The sequence below is a fragment of the Rhagoletis zephyria genome, unplaced genomic scaffold, assembly GCF_001687245.7.
Source record: "Rhagoletis zephyria isolate East Lansing unplaced genomic scaffold, Rhagoletis_zephyria_1.1 Rzeph_scaffold_00037, whole genome shotgun sequence".
NCBI classification, from domain to species: Eukaryota; Metazoa; Arthropoda; class Insecta; order Diptera; family Tephritidae; genus Rhagoletis; species Rhagoletis zephyria.
In genome coordinates this window covers 637,568-659,684 of record NW_016157121.1, presented here as the reverse complement: position 1 = coordinate 659,684, position 22,117 = coordinate 637,568, and the positions used below count along the sequence as shown (strand labels likewise).

The 22,117-nt window shown below is 33.8% G+C and overlaps 1 protein-coding gene across 8 annotated transcripts in view; it reads right to left on the bottom strand.

Moving 5' to 3' along the window:
• The window catches only part of Sulf1 (Extracellular sulfatase Sulf1), a 217,055-nt gene that overhangs the window by 80,611 nt on the left and 114,327 nt on the right, over window positions 1-22,117 (bottom strand). The gene's annotated exons all lie outside the window — the stretch shown is intronic.

The window sequence follows — 22,117 nt, the reverse complement described above, 5'->3', positions numbered from 1 at the left end:
AAGAAATACGAAAATTCCGATATTTCAATAACTAAACACGCCAACTAACAACAATCTCTTAACAAGACACAATATTATTTATTTTTGTGAAATGGGCGTGGCACCACCCTCTTATGGCTACATGCATACATAAGTGTACATTGATAGCTCCCTTATCGGTTTCCACCAAACTTGCTCCAATTATTTCAATATCTCATAGCATATTATGGAAACTGTTTGACTCTTGCTTATCATGCACTTTACTGAAAGGTGAAAAAACGATATTTAATACGTGCGCCGGGTGTATAAAGTTCGGTTTCGCCCGAACTTATACTTCTTTACTTGTTCTTTTTCAATACGTTTTTGTGGGAGACTGCCGAACGAATGGTCTGCAAACTTCAAGTATTTCAAATATAATTTTACTCATGAAATTTTGAAGTTTGAGTCCCTTTTTCAACTAATATAGGGACCAAATCACGGCATCCGTGATCGAATCAAATTCGGATCGATATTTCTTTTTCAGGTTACGGCATTCGGTAGGGAGTTCGCATTTCAATTTAAAATGTATTTACGAGAAAACAGATATCATTTTTTTCATTCGATTCGAATAGAGTGCCATAACATTTTCGTTTTTTGTTGAATGTTTTATCGGCTTGAAATATATTTTTTGTTGTTTTATAAAAAAGCAGGAGTACAAAATGAAAAATTACGACAGTAAGAATCGCAATAAATACATCATTTTGGCATTAAGCGGCGAAAATCCAACTGCTACCACCTTATACAAATTGGCCTTTTTAAAACTATTTAATATTGTTTCTTTTAAAAAAACTCCCAACTTCTACCAATTTTTGTACGTAAAATCTACAACTTTTAATTTTTTCGAAGTCCGTGCACTGATGAACATACATAAATATGAGTATGAATGAAATACTTATTGCATGAATTGTGTGCAAATATGTGGGAATGTATATTAGGGCGGGTCGAAAAACCCAACATGTTTGATACGAAAATTGTATATTTGTTACAAGGTGTTATTTTAATCCCTTATCCTAGAAAAGAAATCCTGGTTCTATGCGACAATATCTTCAGTCCGCGGAATGATCTTGAAAATTGAAATTAAGAGTGGGAGTAGCAATTTTTAAAATTTTTCCGAACATTTTTTTTAGATTAAAACCGGAACTCATTTCCAAATAAATAGGGAAAATTAAAGGTTAGTAACATCAATATTTTAATCTATTAATAACGTGAAGTAGGAAATAAAGATTAATTGATTAAAATACCGATATTACTTACTTTTAATCTGCCCAATTGATTTTTGTATGATCTTATGATAGAAAGTAAGTTCCGGATTTGATCTAAATACAACTTTGTGAAAAGTTTTAAAAATTAGTAGTACCACTCTTATTTTAAATTTTTCAAGCTCATTGCGCTGACTGAAGATACTTCCGCAGAGAGCAAGGATTTCTTTTCTAGGATAAGAGATTAAACTAGCACCCTTTAACATCTATACAATTTTCGTATCAAACTTGCTGTGTGTTTTCGACCCGCCCTAATGCATATAGCTTCTGTGGTACAAATGCATGCGAGAATTTCAGAATTTGTAGCTTACAAAAAGTTTGTGGTAACAGTGTCACCAAAAAAAAGAGCTACAAGTAAAAACGAAATATTCAAATGTAGATTTTGCATACATACATACAGACATATATGTATGTATGTACATTGTACATTCACTCATATGTAAATAAGTACAAATACCACTTTGTTGTATGTTCGTAGAAAATTGGTTTTAGTTGGTTACAATTCCGTGCTTGCAACATGCAACTTTAGTTGTGGCATTTTGCTAAACTATGACACGACCTTTTGCAATCCCCAACTCCAAGCTGCATACATACTAAATACATATACAATCCTATTGCCACTCAAATCGATGTACATTTGTAAATATGTAAGTGTGTGTGCATATTTACAAGTATATGCAGATACTTTATGTCCCGCTTACAAATTATCCACAATTAGTTTGTGTAAGCTGCCCGTTGCAGAGTAGCATATATGTACTACATACATATTTAAGTATTTAAGTTTGCAGCACGTGACCCAGTGTAAACCAAAGACATTACATACTAGCGGAATACTATTTAGTACACAAACATTCATAACTAGTATTTATACAATGGCGGTTAGTACCTGCCAGCCGTATTACAACATTAGAACCGAGTACAAAGGGCCACCGAGGGCACGAGGAAAGTGCAAATACTTCACCATTTCCTTTTGTAGGTTAATTGTTAATTACGCTATTATGGCTCTGTTGTAGTATGTACCGAGTATGTAAGTATATGCACGCTGATGAATGGTATATGGTACCGCAGCGTAATAATTTGCTAACATTACACAGGTAATCAGAATATCAACATTCTTTAGCGCCGAATGTGCAAATAAATTTGAACGCGAATAAAGGTAATGAAGGAACTTAAAAGTGGAAATGAATGTAGGTTAGTTCCGTTTTTCGAGTGAAATAAATTTCTGTTTCTGGCATGCAAATGACACTTATAAAGCACTCGCATATTAGCGAATGGAGCTGACACAAAATCCTCTGACTACTTCAACTTGAGTGTTAATGACTCTATTGGGGGATTCACAAGGGGCCATGTGTAGTCATACTGTCATATTGGCATAAATTGTATACTTTTAAGCGATTCATAACGATTAAGTATAAGACAGTTTTAAACGTTTTAAAATTTACGAGTTGGTGACATATGACTGTTACGATACCTTGTGAATCACCCCAAATGTTCTCTCATTGTATTCTGCTCTAAGGGCCAACTTAGTCGTGGTTTATGTCCAGAAACTTATAAGCTGAACTGTTGCCTCAGTTTTCCGTATGATAAAACCCCCGTATTTCCTTAATGAAGCGTTTAAGGTCGCGGTCAGTGACAAAGTCGAGGTCAACCAACCTCTGAAAGATATATATATTACGGTGTTCTTTAATATATCAATATCATGGGGCAACCCTTTATTTTATTCTACTTCCAAAAAACACGCCTACGAAAAAATTATTAAAACAGTTTTTTGCTCTCCTTTAAAATTTGCGTGCCGTATAATGTGCGGCTTTTGTAATTCGACGATAAAAATTAACGATCTAATGACTCTCCTAAAGCGATACTGTAACGACGAAAACTTGAATGTGGTACCCTTATGGTTTGACCAGGAATTAGCGATAACAGTACATTAAATTGTTTTATACTACGAAAATCGGCTTGGAATATCACAAAAAGTTGTCGAACAAGTTTTGGAGAAGGAATTGCTGGTGATTGGCCAATTCTTGATTTATGAACACTGGGAGCTCAACGGATATGAAGGGAGTGACCAAAAATATATACTTCAGAACAATGTCGCAAAAAAAAATACTTTAGCTAGCTGCTGTTTTCTTCTAGATATAGTTGAGCCGCAATAAAGTTGTTGAAAAACTCACTCGCTCGAATGGTATTTTCAAGGATAGTAGTCGAGGGTTCTTGCTTTAATCTAAGCCTAAGTGGAAGGTTCTATCACCTTTTTACTCTTTTCTAGGGCTTCTCAAATACTGCAAAAGCCCGATTTTTTGACACTTTGACCTCGATTTTCTCAAAACCTGTACGTGTTGGATCCTTTGCACTTACGGTTTCGTAATCAGCACAGAAAAGTCTATCAAAAATAGCTTTAGCATTTGTCGCACCAACATTTTTTTTTTCATTTTTGTTGGCCTGTGTTATTAAAGGCTTACTTCCTTTCAGGACGTGGATCCATCTTCATACCGGACAAAGGTGCATACGTGGCCAAAATCACTCAATCGCCTTTGAAATTCTACGGTAGGCATGCATTCAAAAGCGATACAGAGATATGTAAGAATGTATACCCTGCCGGAAAATCCTTTGCTAATGAATTAAATGTCTGCTCTAGAAGTAGAACCTACGACTTCGATAATTTCGAAGTACTTCTCCTGCATTCCTTTAGATAAAGACATATATGTATGTATATGCCAAATTACTCAGAATGAAAAGAGAAGCATATTTAGCCTTTTCTGTCCGTCCGTCCGTCTGTCCGTCTATGAAAACCTTGAAAACCTTGACATATGTCAACGAAATTTGGTAAGTAAGTTTCACTTTATTCAAGGTAGGTTGGTATCGAAAATTGGCAAAATCGGACAATAATATTTCCGCAAATACTGGATTCAAATTGTTGAAAGTTAGAATGTGAGATAAAATTATGGCACACAATTTTTGGAATACTGTATCTCTGTAGTCCCTTTACTAATCCCTACCGAACTCGGTGCGAACATTGCTTCGAGTCGGACTAAACACGTATATCGATAACCGCTTTATCCATTTCCACCAAACTTGGTCCAATTACTTCAATATATCATAGCATATTACAGAAACTGTTTAAAATCGGAAAAACACTCTTGCTAACCATGCAGTATACTGAAAGATGAGTAAGCAGTACATATTTAAAACGAGCGCGGGAAATATATGTAAATTTCGATTTCGAAAGAACTTATATGTATTTATTTACTTGCTGAGGATAATAGGACATTCACACGAGGCGGTTTTTCAGGCAACTTTTGCGTTCAACTCACGCAGGGTTGCACGAAAAAAAAATTGAATGGCTAAAAATATCAAAATATAAAAAAAATATCAAAATATTCACCATAAAAAGACGTTTGCTTTGTTCAACTTGGCATTTTACTTTTGGTTGAACGGCCTTTCAACTAATCGCTTTCAAGAAAGTTGGTCGCCAGCCAACATTTATAATTGTAACGAGTGGGAACATCAAGAGCGTGCTTTCTCTTTTGCCCAAATACGTTTTGTGATTAGATGAAAAGAGAAGGCACGCTCCTGATGTTCACACTCGCTACAATTATAACGTGTTGTCTCCTCTTATAGATTTACGTTCTTTGGTGCAACCCTGCGAGAGTTAAAAGCAGAAGTTGAACGCAAAATCGACTCGTGCGAACACCTTTCATCAAAAGAATTTTTTTTAAATTTATTTCCAAAATATTTGAGACCCAAACCTTGAATCTTTCAAAAGCACATGTACTTCGAGCAAAGCTCGGTCAACCTGGTACTGTTTAATTAATTGTGCGCTTTTTAAATCTTAAAAATAAATTAATATTGCTACAAACAAACCTAGAGGACTTTTACTAAGTTACTAACAAATAAGGATACAAATTAATAAATAAATGTGTTAAACCGGCACAACGCTTGGACAAAGTTGTGGCCGATTTAATTTATTGGAATGAAAAACAAAGCAAAACGTTTGTATTAATATTTAATATAAATTGGTGTTTATTCAACAATAGATAAATTGGTATTAATATATATGCATATATGTTGGTTGTACAGGTTACCTTTTATTGATACGGGAACACGGTGGCTGGAACACGTCCTCTTGACTTCACTCTCGGAAAACAAGTAAGTGACCGGTTTAAATTTCTTCTTACTGTTGCCTGTCGAACTGTATATTTACAGAAGGGACATTTTAGCATAAGTAACATAGTGGTAAACAGTTCGACAGTTGACATAATAATGAAGCTATGTTAAGCATTAGGGTGGGTCGAAAATGCTGCGACAAATTTAGGCCGTTGGCCTAAACAAAATGAATATACTTTTAAAATTGGAAAATTATTTATTGTATTGTTACGGCGTATCATTGATGACATTGCCGAAGAAGTTATCATTTTTTTGGGGAACCACGTCAAAACTCGTATGTTTTTGCAAAAAGCGACACAGAGTGAATTCGCAAGAACCACCACTCCTGGTAATTTTTAGTGGATTTTCCTACAGGGTATTCATATGCATACATATGTACACTTCAGCTTTTTTTTTGCGGTATATGCGTTCCTCAGAAAGCCGCATAAAAAGTTCTTTACTTTCATACAACAACAGAGGATACGTTCACGCATTTTCAAAAACCGCATAAATTCAGATTCTCTATACAAATCCCAAAAAAACCATATAAAAAAATCCAAAGAGGCAATTTTAAGGAACATTAATACCCTTCCAAAAAGCAAAGAGTTAAAATTTAAAATTAATTTTATAAAAAATTCCCCGATATTTCCCGTTGCACCTTGACCTACATAACACTCAAGGCGTAATGACGCCAACATAAACATAAGATAGAGAAAGCGTCCACTCTTATATGTGGATTTTTTTTTTTGGATCTGTCTCTTTTATACTGAAAAAAAAAAAAGTAATGACAACTCTCAAAAAAGCCAGATCCCTACGGCGAAAAAAAAGAGTTTGAAAAATCCGCACAAATTCAAAATCGCATAAAAAAAGACCTAAGTGTTTGTAAGCTTTTTTTTTTAACATTTGCATGCATTGAGTCCTGTCGAGGACTGAGAATTAAGACAAGTTGACTGACAGAACCGGTTTGTAGATTGCCTCTTTGTTGCGGCGACGAAAGAAGTATTGTGGATGTATACGTACCGACGTACATATGGATGTAAATTTGTTGACTTTTCTCAAGCTCTGACCTAGAAACGAATCCGTCGTTGTTTTTTTTTTTTTTCGTTTGCACTGTAATACTTTTTTCCAGTTTGCAAAATTCTTTTAGTACTCATATGTGTAAATAAGTGTCCCACAAAGTGTATCTGCGTTGATGGAGGACAGTGCTGTTTAGTTTGTTCACCAAGTGACGTTGGAATATCCTCTAAGCGACTACAAATTTATAACACTCACTGTTTCCTTCCTGAACCAGCGAAGAATTGTCTTGGTCACACATGTGGTATGCGCATACATAATAGTTATGCAACTTTCAGTTTTTCACTGCCTTTTGGGTGTAAGGCTGTGATTGTCAGTTAGTTTTATTCGACATGTTATGCTAAAACAAGTATAACCGCACTATAAATGGCAATGTGAAAGAAGTCAGAAGTGGCGAATTGAAGAGATGACAAGTAGAAAATGAAATTAAAATACATATTGCAAGCACTTACTGCTACAGTTACACGACATTTAGTACATGCTACATACACGTTTTTATGGCTACTAGTTAGTTGGTGCAAAGAACGAGCATAAAGTTTTGAAAAGGTAGTTGCCAACTTTAATGTGCGACTTTGTCAAACTTTCAACCTGTCCTGTCAATGTCAGAAAGTTTTTAGCAATTAAATTAGTTAATTCAGTGTAAATTATAGAATTTTGTATGGCATAGCGGGAATGGTAAAAGTATTTAACAGTAATGGGAGTACTAATGATAATATGCTTACCTAAACATAGTGGCAGTGTTAATGTTAATATGAATATGGTAGTTATAAACAAACAGAGGGAGAATGTATTAGCTTTTTAGAAAAATTTGCTCTTTTGAATACCTGCACGAAGGTCAGAAGCTCAGAGTACTTTTCCCAATCCACTAGAGGTGTGAAAGGCTGAAGCTCTTCAGTAACCAACTGATTGGACCTTATTACTGTAGCTTCAGACCTGGATATCCACCATCGACCAGCTTTTTACAATTCGTCAAATCTTGGAGAAACCACACAAATCGACAGATAGCACTATTTTGCCGATTTTAAAGCCGCTTTTGATAGCACGAAGACAATCGATAGTGGAAAACTGTCGCACCTAAACTAGTTTTTAAAAACGAGCGATGTCGGTTTTTTAACGAAACTTCTCTCTTCTTTACATCTCTTAACATTACATTAATTTTTTTTATCCAAGAAAATTAACAATATATTCGGCAAAAAAAATTAGTTATTGGTAAAATTTAATAAGCTATAAAACCGCTTACACAAAATTTTTATAGAAATTCGATTCTAAAAGCTTGAAGTTTTAATGATTTTGTAGTTTTTTATGTTTTGTACAACTTTTATAAAAAATTAGTAGACACTAAACAAACAAAAAATAGTCAGAACTGCTGAAAATGTTGTGGTGCTATTATTTTAACCAGTACTTTATTCGTTTTCTTATAATATGGTAATATGTTAATAATTTCCTTTGTCCGGATTTGGATATGCCCCTCCGTATTTGATCTCAGTTGAATTTTTATAAGTATCAGTTGTCAATTTAAACGAATATATTTGTTTTGTTTATTTTGTAGTATTAGAAATGTATTATTATAGCCAATTTCTCTTCTTTGCACCTCAAAGGGGACAAACAAAATCCGAATTAAATTTTTCCATATAAAAAATAAATTCAAGTGTATGTATTTAGAGTGGTTCAAAAAATTTTTTTTTTTTGGAAATTCATAAACGCTACCTCAAATTATTGTTATTGTGATAAAAAAAAAGAGAAACGTGTTTTTTTTATTTTGGAAAAAAAAGTTTGCTTAGAAGTCGCGCTGGTCGGCCTTTTATAAAAACGCTGATGCTCTCAATTTTTTTATTTTCTTGACATGTTAAAATGTAGCTAAAAATTTGGTTTTACCTATACCTACTCTGGTATTATTGGGGAACATTCCATTAATTACATACCTGTCTTGGGCAGTTAGAATGGGTCTAGTGCCCGAAAATATGCTCTCGAAAAGAGACTGGTAAAATTAAAACGTTGATACTGAACGATTTACGCATTGTCATGGGTTGGAACTTGTTAACAGGGGGTTTCTGGGGTTGCTAATTAGGGATCTGAAGTCAGTTTTTCGAATTTCAAAATGGCGGTCCATTTTTTTTTTAATGGTTGGATTCGTTCGAAACCTGGTACTCGAGAGTTTTTGTGGTCGCCAATTACGAATCTGAAGTCAATTTTTTTAAATTCAAAATGGCGGATCCAATATGGCGATAGTGTATATAAGTACATATAATTCAGACGCATAAATGAATAAGTTTATTCTATTATTATAAAAAGTTCTTTTTGATGCACTCAAATTTAAACAGATTTATATAATCTCTGTAATTTACAAAGTAAGTTATGAATTTTATAAGTTCAATACCTCTCACGACGATAGTACTATCGATACTATCGATGTTTTCGAACTATTGTTTCGAAAACTATCGAGTGGCGGTACTATCGTATCCCAGCTCTAGTGTAAATTTGGTATCGCCGTAAAACTAATATGGCTATGTCGAGTGATGTTAATAACAACATTATGCTCTGTTCAATTAGAGAAGGAGCTCTCCGTGCCGTTTCATACCAAACGACTTTTGCAACTTTTTTTAAAAATTGATGTTGGGAAGCGTAATAAGGGCTGCCAACCTGAATCCCAGCGGCATCGTATATAACCAAAGAATGGTGCTACTAGCATACATATGCATATTACATTGAGATCATCGGCCTGAAATCCCGGAACGCTAGCGCAGCTTTTCCAGCTCTGCCCAAATCAGAACGCCCTATCTCAGCTCGTTTTCATTACATTTTCAGTTGAAAGAGGGTGTTTTTGAACCGAATTCTGAAATACGGCGTTCTTTAACCAAATTCTGGGGTACGGTGTTTTTCAATAAAATTCTGAATTAGGGCATTTTTGAGAAGTTTTCTAAGATAGGGTGTTTTCGAATTGACTGCCGAGATAGGTCGAACATTCCACTCAGATATCGATATAATAAATAATCTATAATTGTTATTTCAAAAGCGTACAAACATTGATGGAAATTTACCAAAAACTATCCAGCCAAAAAAAAAACAAACAAGAATTTATGAACTAAAAGTGGACAAGATAGTGCAACATGCATATGTACTCACATACATACATACATACGTATTTCTTTACTTGTACTACTTTGCAAACTCCATTGCAACGTAATCTCTTTAAAAGTAAAATGAATTGAAACGAAAGTTCCATTAAGTAATTAAAATTGAACGTCTGTATGTGTATATGGAAATTATCCCAGGGGGGGAAGCAGTAATCCATAACATGCGCGATAAATAAAGTAATGCATTTCTTATGAGTTTTAGATTCTATTACTGTTTAATATGTATGTAATTGAAATATGAAAATACGGGTGTCAAGCGAACGACTGTTAAGAAATCTTTAGTTTGAACACTAGAAATATTTTTGAGGTGTTTGAATAGGGTTGCCACCTATTTAAAATTCAGATTATTTAAAAGGTTAAATGAGTTATTAAAATTGGGAATCGATGGGGTTGAAAAGGAGCTATATTTAAAGGGTTGCCACATGTTTAAAAAATCAAATTCATCTGTTAATTAAACTATTTATCACAAAGTCAGGCGAAGGAAATTTAGGAAAGTTTTAGGGTGAAAATATTTTGAAGAGAGTCGCCATCTCTTTGAAAAGTCGAATTTACTTAGCTCATATACAGATATTAAAATACGGGCGTCAAACGAAAAATTATTAAGAAATCATTTTGGAACGAATTTATTATATGAAAAGGATTTTTTGTGAAGGTCTTTTGAATTTCAGATGCGAGAGGTTGAAGTAAATACTAGGATGACTGACTGGGTTTTTCCGAACCGGTTTCCACCGGTTTATTGGCTATCTACAGGCGGGTTTTTTTCTTGGAATATTGACTTTTCGAATTTCGAATAAAACGGATTTTTTTTTTTATCAAATTTTATTTCATACAAATCTTAGCCTCTCAATAATAGTTTCGAGTTTTTCGAAGTTCTCGAGGTTTTTTCCAGTTTAAGGAAAACCACTTATCATGGTTCCAATAATTGAATGTTTGGCACTTAAACGGTTCCTACATGTTTGGCCGCGCTTCTCATGCAATTCGTGTTCTGCTTCTTGATGTTGTGACACAAATGAAAAGATCTAAACTTTTACTCCACTTCCGAAGAAGCTTCTTATGGCGGAGTTTTGACATTGTGAGTCGAGGTGGAAACTGCTATTTGAAAAAAACTTTTTTTTTATGTTGGTGGGACCAGAAATTTAACATGGTATTAAAAAAACTTAATACGACTTGAATTTTTTACTGATATGTTTTACTTTTGATCTAAAAAAAAACTTTGAACTTATTTTGCTTTTCCCGTTTCTAGATAAAAGCTATATTTACCGTTAATAGTTTTATTGTAATTTTTAGTCTTGACTTCATACCAACATAAGCATTTTCACTGTATGAAAATAACGTAAAATAAAACCAGTTTATTCGATTTTTCTTTTTTAATTGAAATTTTTCGAATAACTCGAAAACCAGTTTTGAAAAAAAGGCGAATAATTAAACACCCTAGTAAAGACCTTAACCTGCAAATGTGCGATAAGATTTTATTTTTTGAAGTGATTTGATTTCTGATGATATTATGCGAGACCTCCGTTCATTCAGAAACGGCTGCACGGATTTAGAGGAAGTGGCGTTTATAACTCCGACAAATATTTGGAATAGTTTCTATGTTTTTGAATTAAAATTTTGTACGTTTTAACTACAAGCGGGTTCACTGGTATGGTACAAATATTTCTGTAGGGTTTTGTAAGAAGTTAAGCTATGTGCAAATTTTGTTACGTTAAAATTAAATGGCCGCAGTCATACACTTGTGGTCAGCTGATTAAGTTAAATGATATTTTTTTTTTTTATAAAAGTGTAACACATAACATAACCAGCACCACATAAATCCACATTTCAAACTTTCTACAAAATTAAATTTTAAAATTTGTATTCAAAGTTTTTTGGAAAGTTCCAGGTATGCAGTTTTAAAGCTCATAAATTTTCAGTAGGTTAAAATGCAAATTTCAAGATGCGATTTTGATTTAATTTTTTTTTTTTGTCTGACGATGCTATGCATTTTTTTTCGTATAAAGTATTCTCGACAATTTCTTTTATTTGGAAGAAAATTTAATTTGAATGCGATAGTTGAAAGTTGGATTTATGTGGTACTGATTGTGCAACGAGCTGGACTTAAAAAAATATAAACATTAAATAAACAAAAGAAAAAAGCCAAAACTAGTCAAAATGTCACTTAACTTGATCAACTGACCACAAGGGTATGTAAATATGTAAGAAATGTACAATCAAAAACCATGTGCATACATATATTTAAAATTCCCATGGCTAATCTGAGGATAGGAAATATTAAATTTAAATAGAATTTCATTAAAATGCTTTGTAAAGAGGCGGCAAACGATAAAGTACATAAATTGTATGGATGCGCTAAAAAGCGGCAACAAACTTTTGACTTGCACATAAATATCTAAGAGCTGGTTCGCATAAAATGTTTGATGTTTAAATATGCAAATTACTTGCGAAAAAATTATTCCAATATGTATGAAGAAAAAATGCAAAATAATGCGACAAAAAGTTCCCAAGTTTGTGGCGTATATGTACTACATTGCTTAAAGAAGCTGTAGTTGACAGGAAATGGTGTACTAGCGTGAGATATTATGGTAATTTTGTTTATCTACGAATACGAATAAAATATGCACAGAACCCCACTGAGCAAATTCAGTGCCATTTCTCGCACTCGAAGGAATGTGTAGGCGCTTGTGGCAACACACCCAAGTTAATGTTATACGAGTACCAATAAACAAAAAAAAAAAACGTTTTATCGTTTTCTAACGAGTTTATTGAACTGTGTGGGTAGTCAGGCAGCAGTTGGCATTTAAAACAATTATTCAGTTTAAACAATTAAATTATTTAAATACAAATTCTGTGTAGAAATGGCATAGGTATGTTATGTATGTATGTAGTATAAGGGAGCAAACAAGGAAGGAGTGGTTACGAAATTACACAATATGTATGAATTGAACCGAAGACATTAGCCATAAAATCGAATGAGAGAGATGTCATACCACTCTTACCTCTCTACCTCTGTCTACCACTCTTTGAACTGAAACGGCAAGCAAAAAATAGATAGAGTAGTTGTCTCTCTCTAACCACCGACGGATCCAATATATGAGTAGATTACTGTGTAGGAGCGGGCGTCTCTCCCAATGAATTCGGTGTTGCTTCCTCTCTACGTCTGGGAAATAATAAAAGCATATTCCAAGCATAAGTTTTAGGTATCCATGGCGACTTGTAAAATCTAAGTTAATTGACTCTGGTAAAAATATAGAGCACACAATACATTCTGACAGCCAGGCGACGCTTTAAGGAATTCAAAATGCATTTGCGCGCAGTGTCTCAGGCAATGATCGTCTCTCTTGTCTAGGCTTCCAGCCATGGGAACATCGAGAGCATACAAATGGCATCTTTGGATGAATACGTAGTCTGAATTTCCTTAGACCGCCTAGAAAAAGGTGATCAAACTTGGTGGTACAGACTTGGATGTTATCACAGGCACTCTGACCTCTGACTATAACAGGAAAAATACCTTGGATCCGCTGATTAGATTGGAGACAAAAATATTTTCATTTCATTTCATTTGAGGCAAGCTACATGATAGCGAAGAAAGTATTTCCTGTGTGAATGTCTAGGCCTCTCAAATATTATCCATGTATAAAACACTAGGAGGCCGCCTTTGTAGTAACACAACTAGCAGATCTACATATCAGGAGCTACCATAAGCGAAGTGAGCAAATTTATCAGAGAATGCAGATGGTTAGAGCAAACAACATAGGATTTAAGTACAAAGGCAAAACATTTCCCATGAAAACTGCATCACAATACCGTCAAAACGCGTTAATTGCATCCGAGCCAGCTACTACTGATTGATATCTAACAGGACAGAAGAAAATTAAATTTCAAAAAGGAAAAAATTTATTAAAAAAACAAATAAACAAAATAAGTTAAAACAATTAAATACAAAAAAATCTTTTTACCGTTTTAAAATCTTACAATTTAAACAAATTTTAATGAAAAAGTAAGTTTATATAATTTAAAAATAACATATATTAAAAAAAAAAACAAAACGAGAAAATTAAATTAAAAAAAATTAAGTGAAATTGAAAAAAATATTTTGCTTTTTAAAATATTAAAATTTAAATAAATTTAAAACTAAATGAGAAAAAATAATTAATATTCTAAAAGTTAAATGGAATTAAAAAATATGTTTCTTTTAGAATATTGAAATATAAATATATATTTTAAGAAATTTAAATTAAATAAGAAAAGAAATTTATTTAAAAAATAAAATAAGTTTCGAAAAACGAAACGAAATTGAGGAAAATTTTTTTCTTTATATACTTAAACCTAAAAATTTTTATTAAAAAATTAAATAATTTTCTACAAATTAAATGGAAATAAAAAATATTTTCCTTTTCAACACAATAAAATGTAAGAATTAAAACAAAATTAAATTAAATTTAAAAATATTATATTGAAAAAACGATAGAAATGTAAAAGTTCCTAAAACTTTAATTAATCTGATAGATTTCTTTTTAATACAACAAAATCTTAAAATTAAAATAGATGTGAATAAAATAATAAAATAAAATTTAAAAAAGAAAAAATAAAACCAAAAAAGAAAAACTAAAGTTGAGTTTGAAAAATTAAAGAAACTAAAAATTATTTTTTGTTTTTAAAACAAAGAAAAATTTAAAAACTAAAGAAAATTAAATTTAGCAAAGTGAAAAAATTAAAATTAATTCCTAAAAATTAAAAAAAGTTAAAAAATATTTTTCTTTTTAAAACAATAAAATCTAACGGTTATAATAAATTTAATTAAAAGAAATAATTAATTAGAAATAGAAAATATTAAAATTAGTTTCTAAAAATTAAATGAAATAAAAACAAAAATTAAATGAAGTTGAAAAAATATATTTTTCTTTCTAAAAATTAAATTTAAAAAAGGAAAAATAAATACACTTAAAAAAGAAGGAAACACCGCTGCCTTAATATAAGAAGTGCGTTGCACACGCGGCCATTGCTAGATACTCTTGGAGCAGCGTTTTGGAGCGTTTGGAACATGCTCAAGCGCTTTCTGTCAAAAGAAGTTTTCACCCTGAAACTTGGCAAGGGAGCTGTTTTTGTAAGACTTTCATTCGATCTTTCTTGTCTTACATTGTATAATGCCAGGTGGCTAGGTTCTCTGCAATCGTCGGTTCTCTGTAACATGAGTGTATCAAAATTTAGTCACTAGGATTTTTATGGCACATTTCCAGCAACACAGCACCAACCGACAAGAGTTAGAACCCTCCTCGTATCAATTTATGTCGCATGGAACGTCCAGTTGTCGGAGCGAGAAAAAAGGCAGATATATTTGTGTTTCCATTGCCACAGGCAAACCTACATAATATGTATTTCATTTCACATGGGACTTCCGAACTGGACATACATAAAATGCGTACCTTCTTACATAATCGCAAATAGCTAAAGAAACCATATGGCATATTAATTTATGGCGACTTTTTAATTAAATCGAGACGCTTTCAATTTCCTTTCACATACCCAGTAGACATACCCAGTAGACAATAGCCTCAGCCTCAATATATATTCAAAAGAAACACAATCTTATTTAAAACCGAACTAGATACATTAGTTGAAAAATTAAACAAACAACTATGCAGACTTATGTATGTACATATGTACTTTAAGTATATGTGTGCATTAAGTACATGCGCAGCACTTTATATTTATTATGGGATTAGTTGAAAAACATTTTTAAAAGTTTTGCATCGAAGCAGAAAATCCTCAAAACAGAATTGTAAATAGGAAAGGCAAAAATAGTTTGGGATTTAAATGGGCGTGTTTGCGGCTATAAGTATATGATCCTAATGCAGACGTTAAAGACGATTTATAGGATTATTTCTGGCGAGGTGTCTGAGTGCCACACAGTTTGAAAATAATTAAAAAAAAGTCGCGAGCAGGCTGCAGCCAATTCTGGCAGCGCGCGATTCGTGCGGCAGCCAAAAGCGACTTAGTTGCATATTAAACATTTTTTTTTGTGGATTTTTTTTTTTTTTTGGGAGAAACGGGTGCGCCCAGAAGGCCCCAAACCACAAAAGAACGCCATAAATGCGCCACATGCGGCGCTTATTTTCTCATCACATTTTTTATTTTTTTTTTTTTTGGTTAATAAAAGCTGCAAGCATTAAGCGAAACGACGTTGAAAATACCACAATTCTTAAATTAATGAACTACAAAGAAACGAAAGCACACAAAACGCATTCGAGGCTGCAGGCAAAATTACGAGTAGGGAACAAACTTAAGAATTAAAATTTCGACAAGCAAACACAAACGCACAAACGTACGCCTATATGTGCATATATCGAAAAGCATCGACTACATAAATTTACTCATAATTACACGCCTCAATTATGGGTAACGATGACGACGGCTGCCTGGCTAGCTAGCTGGCTGTTTGACTACCAGCCGCTTCTGATTTGGCGCTTTTGGTGCCGCTTGTGGTTACTTTTGGCGACGCGTCGCTAACATGAAAGCGGACGCGGCAATGTGCCATATAACTTCTGCTTCAAAGGCGTTGCAAGGCAATGCAGCGTGGAAAATAGAATTGAAATATGACGAAAGAAAAACTTTTTTTTTTCGGGAATTATGCTCCGCGAAATGTGAGGCTAGTAGACGTCTAATGCAAGTAAAAGTTGCTTTTTTGTCAGCATGTTATAAAGAAAAAAATAGCCATTTGTACTTGCGGCACAGCAGCTGCTGTGGGGAGCAATTTAACTTTTTTGTTTTTTAGTTAGAAAATTCAAATAAAAATAGAAGTTTGTGGATTTGTGCTTCCATGCCCCAGCCGTTTATATTTATAGGAGATCTGAAGTTGCGTTAAAATTTTTAGTTGTTTTAGATGTTGGCTGCCAGAAGAATACCTTTAAGGCTGAAATATTGTTACGTGCGGCCCCATAGCTGAGTGGTTAGATCTGCATATTACCTCTCGGAAGGGCCCTAGTTAGATCGTTCGTCAGTTCATTATCAAAAAAGGATACAACTTTTTTCATCCAGCGGTTATCCCTCGTAGCGAGTTCTGCACTACAGCATTCAGACCGCGAGGTTTGCTCAAACGGCTCACTCCACGTTATTCTCAGATATACAAACAGATATATCGAAGACGGAGGGCAGAATATGTGCGGGTATGTCTATTGCAATAGGCATTTCGTCTACATTATATCAAGTGGAGCTAGTACAAATCTCAATTTATAACAGATTGAACGTTGAGTAGCTTTTCAGCCAGTTAGGCGTCCGCTAATAAATACTGTGCTGGGTACCAGCTACGAACTGGCTAGAGAACACTCATCGTCTGTCCTTGTAGGACAGGAACCGATTTGTTTCTGGCCAACATCAAAAAATAAAAAACAAAAAATTTTTTTTCTAATAGCGGTCGCTCCTCGGCAAGCAATGGCAAAAATGTAAGGAGTCGGCGTAAAACTGTTGGTCCCTCCGTTTTATGTGCCAACATCAAGTCGCACGCGACAATCGGACGAGAAGCTCCGCCAAACAATAAGTTACGGTTTGAGCGCCAATCTATTATTACTTTTATTATGATTACTGGTTTGACCATAATTAAATGTTACTTATAAATGTTTACAAAGTATTCTAACAAAAATTAAAAATCACTCTCAAGTTTTGATGTTTTCCTTTCTTTACCCAAATAAATTTAATAAACTTAGAGACGTTTTCTCATGTAGGTTTTAAAATATATCTGCCCTTTAAACACAAATTTTGTTCTGAAAAAGTGTGTTTGCAGGACAGATAAATTTTTAAACCTACATGAGAAAAGGGCACTAAAACTTAACAAAAAAAATGCATATTTATTTTCGGGGTTTTAAATATTACAGGCCCACTTTTAGCAGCATTTTTGTTCCGCACAAGTAGTCACAAGGAATAGATGCTGATAACCAATTGTTTCCTTAATTATCGCATGAAATTCATCATATTGCCTTCACAGCATTCTAAGAGGTCACGTGAAACAAACGATTCGCAAAATTATTGCAAACAAAAAGATTTAAAACCCAAATGTCAATGTTGCCTATAGGCAATATCGGTCATAAAAGGGTTAAAAGAGTGCGAAAAAAGCTACAATCTTCGCCTCAACTAGAGCTACGGTATGACACAAATGTCCTACAGCAAAAAATTTCGGAAATAACCACACAGCAGGTTTAACCACACAGTCTAATATAAGAACCTAAGCGCCATCTGTTACTGGAAATCCAAAAGCTAGTTCCTCTCTCGAAATTGGAGCACTTCGTCAAACCAACCGCAATAACATCGAGCGCCTTGAGCCTCCACTACTTCATCAGAGCAACTGCTCTAAAGCAACCCACCAAGACGTCGTGAAGGTGCGGTAGAGCATTCAGTAGGCGAATCAAATAATTCTTAAGTCGACAAGGATGCAAACAATAAATGAGGCCAATAAGCCAATCAAAGGCATCGTCTGGAAGTCGTTCATACCCAAGATAAATATATCAGGCAGATATATGCGCAACTTGAGTGCCGTCCAGATGGAACTAATGTATCGCCAAGAAACGCAGCTACTCAGACTTGTAAATATACGAAAATTTAGATAGATTTATCTAGCGAAGATCGGTGGACAAGGTTAGCTATGCCTTTAAGAAGATCATCCCCAAGGCCTATAAAACTATCACCTATGTATGTAAACTAGGGATGTTAATTTTTTCGCTTTTCACGATCCTAGAATTTTCGGGATGTCGTTTTCACAATCCCGGGATTAGTCCCGGGATTCAGATATTCATTACTTTTCAACAACTTAAATCGAAAAAATTGCTTATATCTCTCCTACTATAAAATAAAGAGTAAATAAATGGGTTAGAAACCTACTATTTTCTTTAAAGTGACGGTTTATTTTTGCTCTCTGACATCAGGATTTATTTTGAAAGACTTTTGTAATTTCAAAGATATAATTAATTCCGAAAATGATTTAAAAAATTCAATGCAATGAATAATAAAAATATGGGTACCAAATGAAAGAAAATTTTTTAGAATATAAATAATTAAAACTTTTTGTACTTACAAGGACGAATAGGTAATTTTTTAGGCTGATAAATTTAGAAGGACGAAATTCGAGGATTTGTTAGAGAAAACATTTTAAAAGGACATTTTCAATGTTTACAGTCCTTATGAACCAAAAAATTAAATATGTTTAAATTCTGTAGAATTTCTGTTTAACTTGATAAGCATACTTCTTCTCTAAATATATTTCAATGAATTTTTTAAATCAATTTTGAATTACTGACGTCAGAGTGAAAAACTAAGTACGCAATATTACTATATTTGGCCCATGGTTTCGCGAATATATTTTGATTTTTGTGTGTAAAATTTACTGTCGCGCGGTGTTATATGTATAATAAGCTAGACATTTATAAAAAAAAATAATTTTTAAATAAAAAAAGAAATGTAGCCAATACTGGTCACAAAAAAAGGGGTTACTATTATTGCCATCAGTGCAAAGTACAAATCCCGAAAATCCCGATATTATTAGCCAAGAATTCCGGAATTTTTGGGGCCGAAAAAAGTTCGGGATCCCGGGATTAACATTCCTAATGTAAACTCTAGTTAACTTAGCGTCATTCGTAGAACCTAAAGATCGCGAACATGACATGAAAGTTTATCACTTTTGGCATCAAAATGTCATCTTATGTTCTGAGATACCCTAATGTACATACGTGCATATAAATATTGATGTTCTTCTTGTTGGATCTACCTCACAATGCCTGAGTTCGACTGGATACCAATGGCGATGGTGATGTCATTATAGCCGCATCCGATACCGCCCAGGATGGTAAACTCATAAATAATGTTGGCGCTAATTGTAGAAAGTTTACTACTTCACTAATTGCCCCTTCTCTACATACGTACATACATAAATAGATGCACATGCATCAATATGCACTCCTTTCTCTCAATTAAATTTTCATTTCATTTATATTTTACTATGTTGAACAGACGTACGTATGTACGTATTTATGTTCGTATGAGTGCATCGGCATTTATGCACTAGTAAATAATTGAATGTTGAAATTTAATATGTAATTTATGATTGCTTTTAGCGCTTTTATTTCTTTTGAACTTGCATGTTGGACGATCTATAAGCAACCACATTATTAACACAACGTAGAAATAAGAAAAACAGAAATAAAAAATTCTGTCTAAATGTTTGGAGGAATTTGTGAGACAAGAAGCTCATTAAGATGAGCAAAATTAGCGCTTAGACGATTTCTAAAATGCAGGGGCCTAAGCTGACCTTAAAGAGCTGCGTCCTACGCTCTCTTTTAAGCACAGGAGCGCCAGGAGATATTTTTTGCATATATGTAAATGCAAAGCATACAGGACCACTCTAATAGGCAATTATTGGACGATACCAGAAAAAAAAAAGAATATATAGGAGACAGAAAGAAGTGTGCACGAAGAGCTGGAGATCCTAGTTGGAAGGTATAATAATAATAATAATCGATAGGCGCTTACACACCATGCTAGTGTTTGGCCGAGCTTGCTTCTCGTCCGATTTGTGGCGTGCGCCTTGATGTTATCACACCAAGAGGAGGGGGACCTACAGTTTTACTTCGACTCCGAACGGTGATTGAATGTTTATGTGAAGCTGTTTCTCATAACAGAAATACACTCCGAGGGTCGAACGCGATTAGAAAAATCGTTCGTTCTTTTGTCTTCGATATCGGAAACTGGGCTCGATCTCGAAATTCTCTCGAAATTCCTATACTTTTTTAACAAACTTATCTCGAATTGAAAGAGATAGAAATAAGAAAAAAAAAAAGAAATAAGCTAGCTGTTTTTGCTGCTGTTTCTGCCGCTGCACCTCGATTTCACTTGCCCTCCGATTGCATGTGACATAAATCTTTTCAACCCGGCAGTTAGACTGTCAGACTGTCACACTATAAAAACGCAATGTTGTTTTTATTATTGTTGCTATTTAGCCTGCTTGCATAACTCTTGGCCGCTGTTGCCGCTCCCTCCAACGCCATTACCACCACAAACTTCGCCAAGTGTTGTTAATGAGTTCTTATGTCAAATGGCGTAAAAATAATGTCAACTTGAGTAATGGCAGCAGGCAGCAGGCAGCAGGCGGCAATACGCACTTGCCGCCATAAAATATACGGAGCGAGAAAAGTCAAATGGCAGAACTCATGATCACGGCGCAAAACAGCAGCATCAACAACAACAACATTATCAGAAGAAATTTTTATCATCAGCTACATAGTGAGTGAGTTCATAATCATCATTAACACTTGAAAATACGCAATGAGGATGCAGGCGCACTTATGTATGTATGTATCTATGTATACTAGGGTGATCCAAAAAAAAAGTAAAGTCGGAATTTAATGCTCTCACTCCCTTGCCATATACCGAAAAAATTATACCCTTGTTTTTTTGTTTTTTTTTTTTTTGAAATCAAAAAATATTTAGAGCTCGCTTAAAGCACTCAAAGTTTTTCAAGTATTGTATATTTTCCCATCGATAAACTCTGCTTCTCTCAACCGACTTCACAAAAAGAAGAAAGGTTATCAATTCGTCGGAAAATATATATATATTTTTTTTATGTATGTTGCCGCATAACTTTGACCACGTTAACCGATTTCTATAATTTTGAAAGAAAGGGTGTTACCTCACAGGTGGTCCCATATTAATTTGGTTTAAATCCGATAATCGGATCATGAGGAAATTAACGAAAATCTTAAAATTTTTATATGATAATTGAAGTCGGTTTGGTTTTTTGCTTAAAAATTACTTGTTTAAGTAACTATTTGTTTAAAGGTCCTCTAAAAACACCAAAAAAAAAATGCAAACGGACCCATAAAGAATCATTAGTATGGAAAAATTGTTAAATAAACAATTGTATTTTAGTCTCCTGAAGAGATGCAGAGTTTTCGGATCAAAATATATTGATCCCCAAGAATTCAATGTATATCATTTCAATGAAAAATTGTTTTCCCCCAAATTTAAAGCATGGCAACCTTTGAGCGCTTTGAGCGACCTCTAAATATTCTTTGATTTCAAAATAAAACATGGGTAACATTTTTTGCAATATAGAATAATCCCAGAAATTACAGAGTTTACCTTTTTTTTTTGCCCACCCTAGTGTATACACAGATCATTTACTGGCAAATTATGTACATTGCTACGTACTGCCGCATGAGTACTATATTCTCCTATTTCATGACACCACTTGACACTTTCTTTTACTTGTATGCGCTAAATTTCGATTTTTTTTATTCCTTTTTCTGGTTGGTTGAGTAATTTTTAACATTTTGTTAAAGTACCACGCGGCGGCCTTAAACTCAGAGCATCCTTATCCTGTTGCTTCAATTTTAGTGTTCTTATTTTTAGACGCTTGTCTTCGCAAACGAAGTTTAATTTACAAAATTAGGCATATGCTCATATTTTAATAAAAATAATGGCTTATTTCAATTTAAAAATAAATATTTG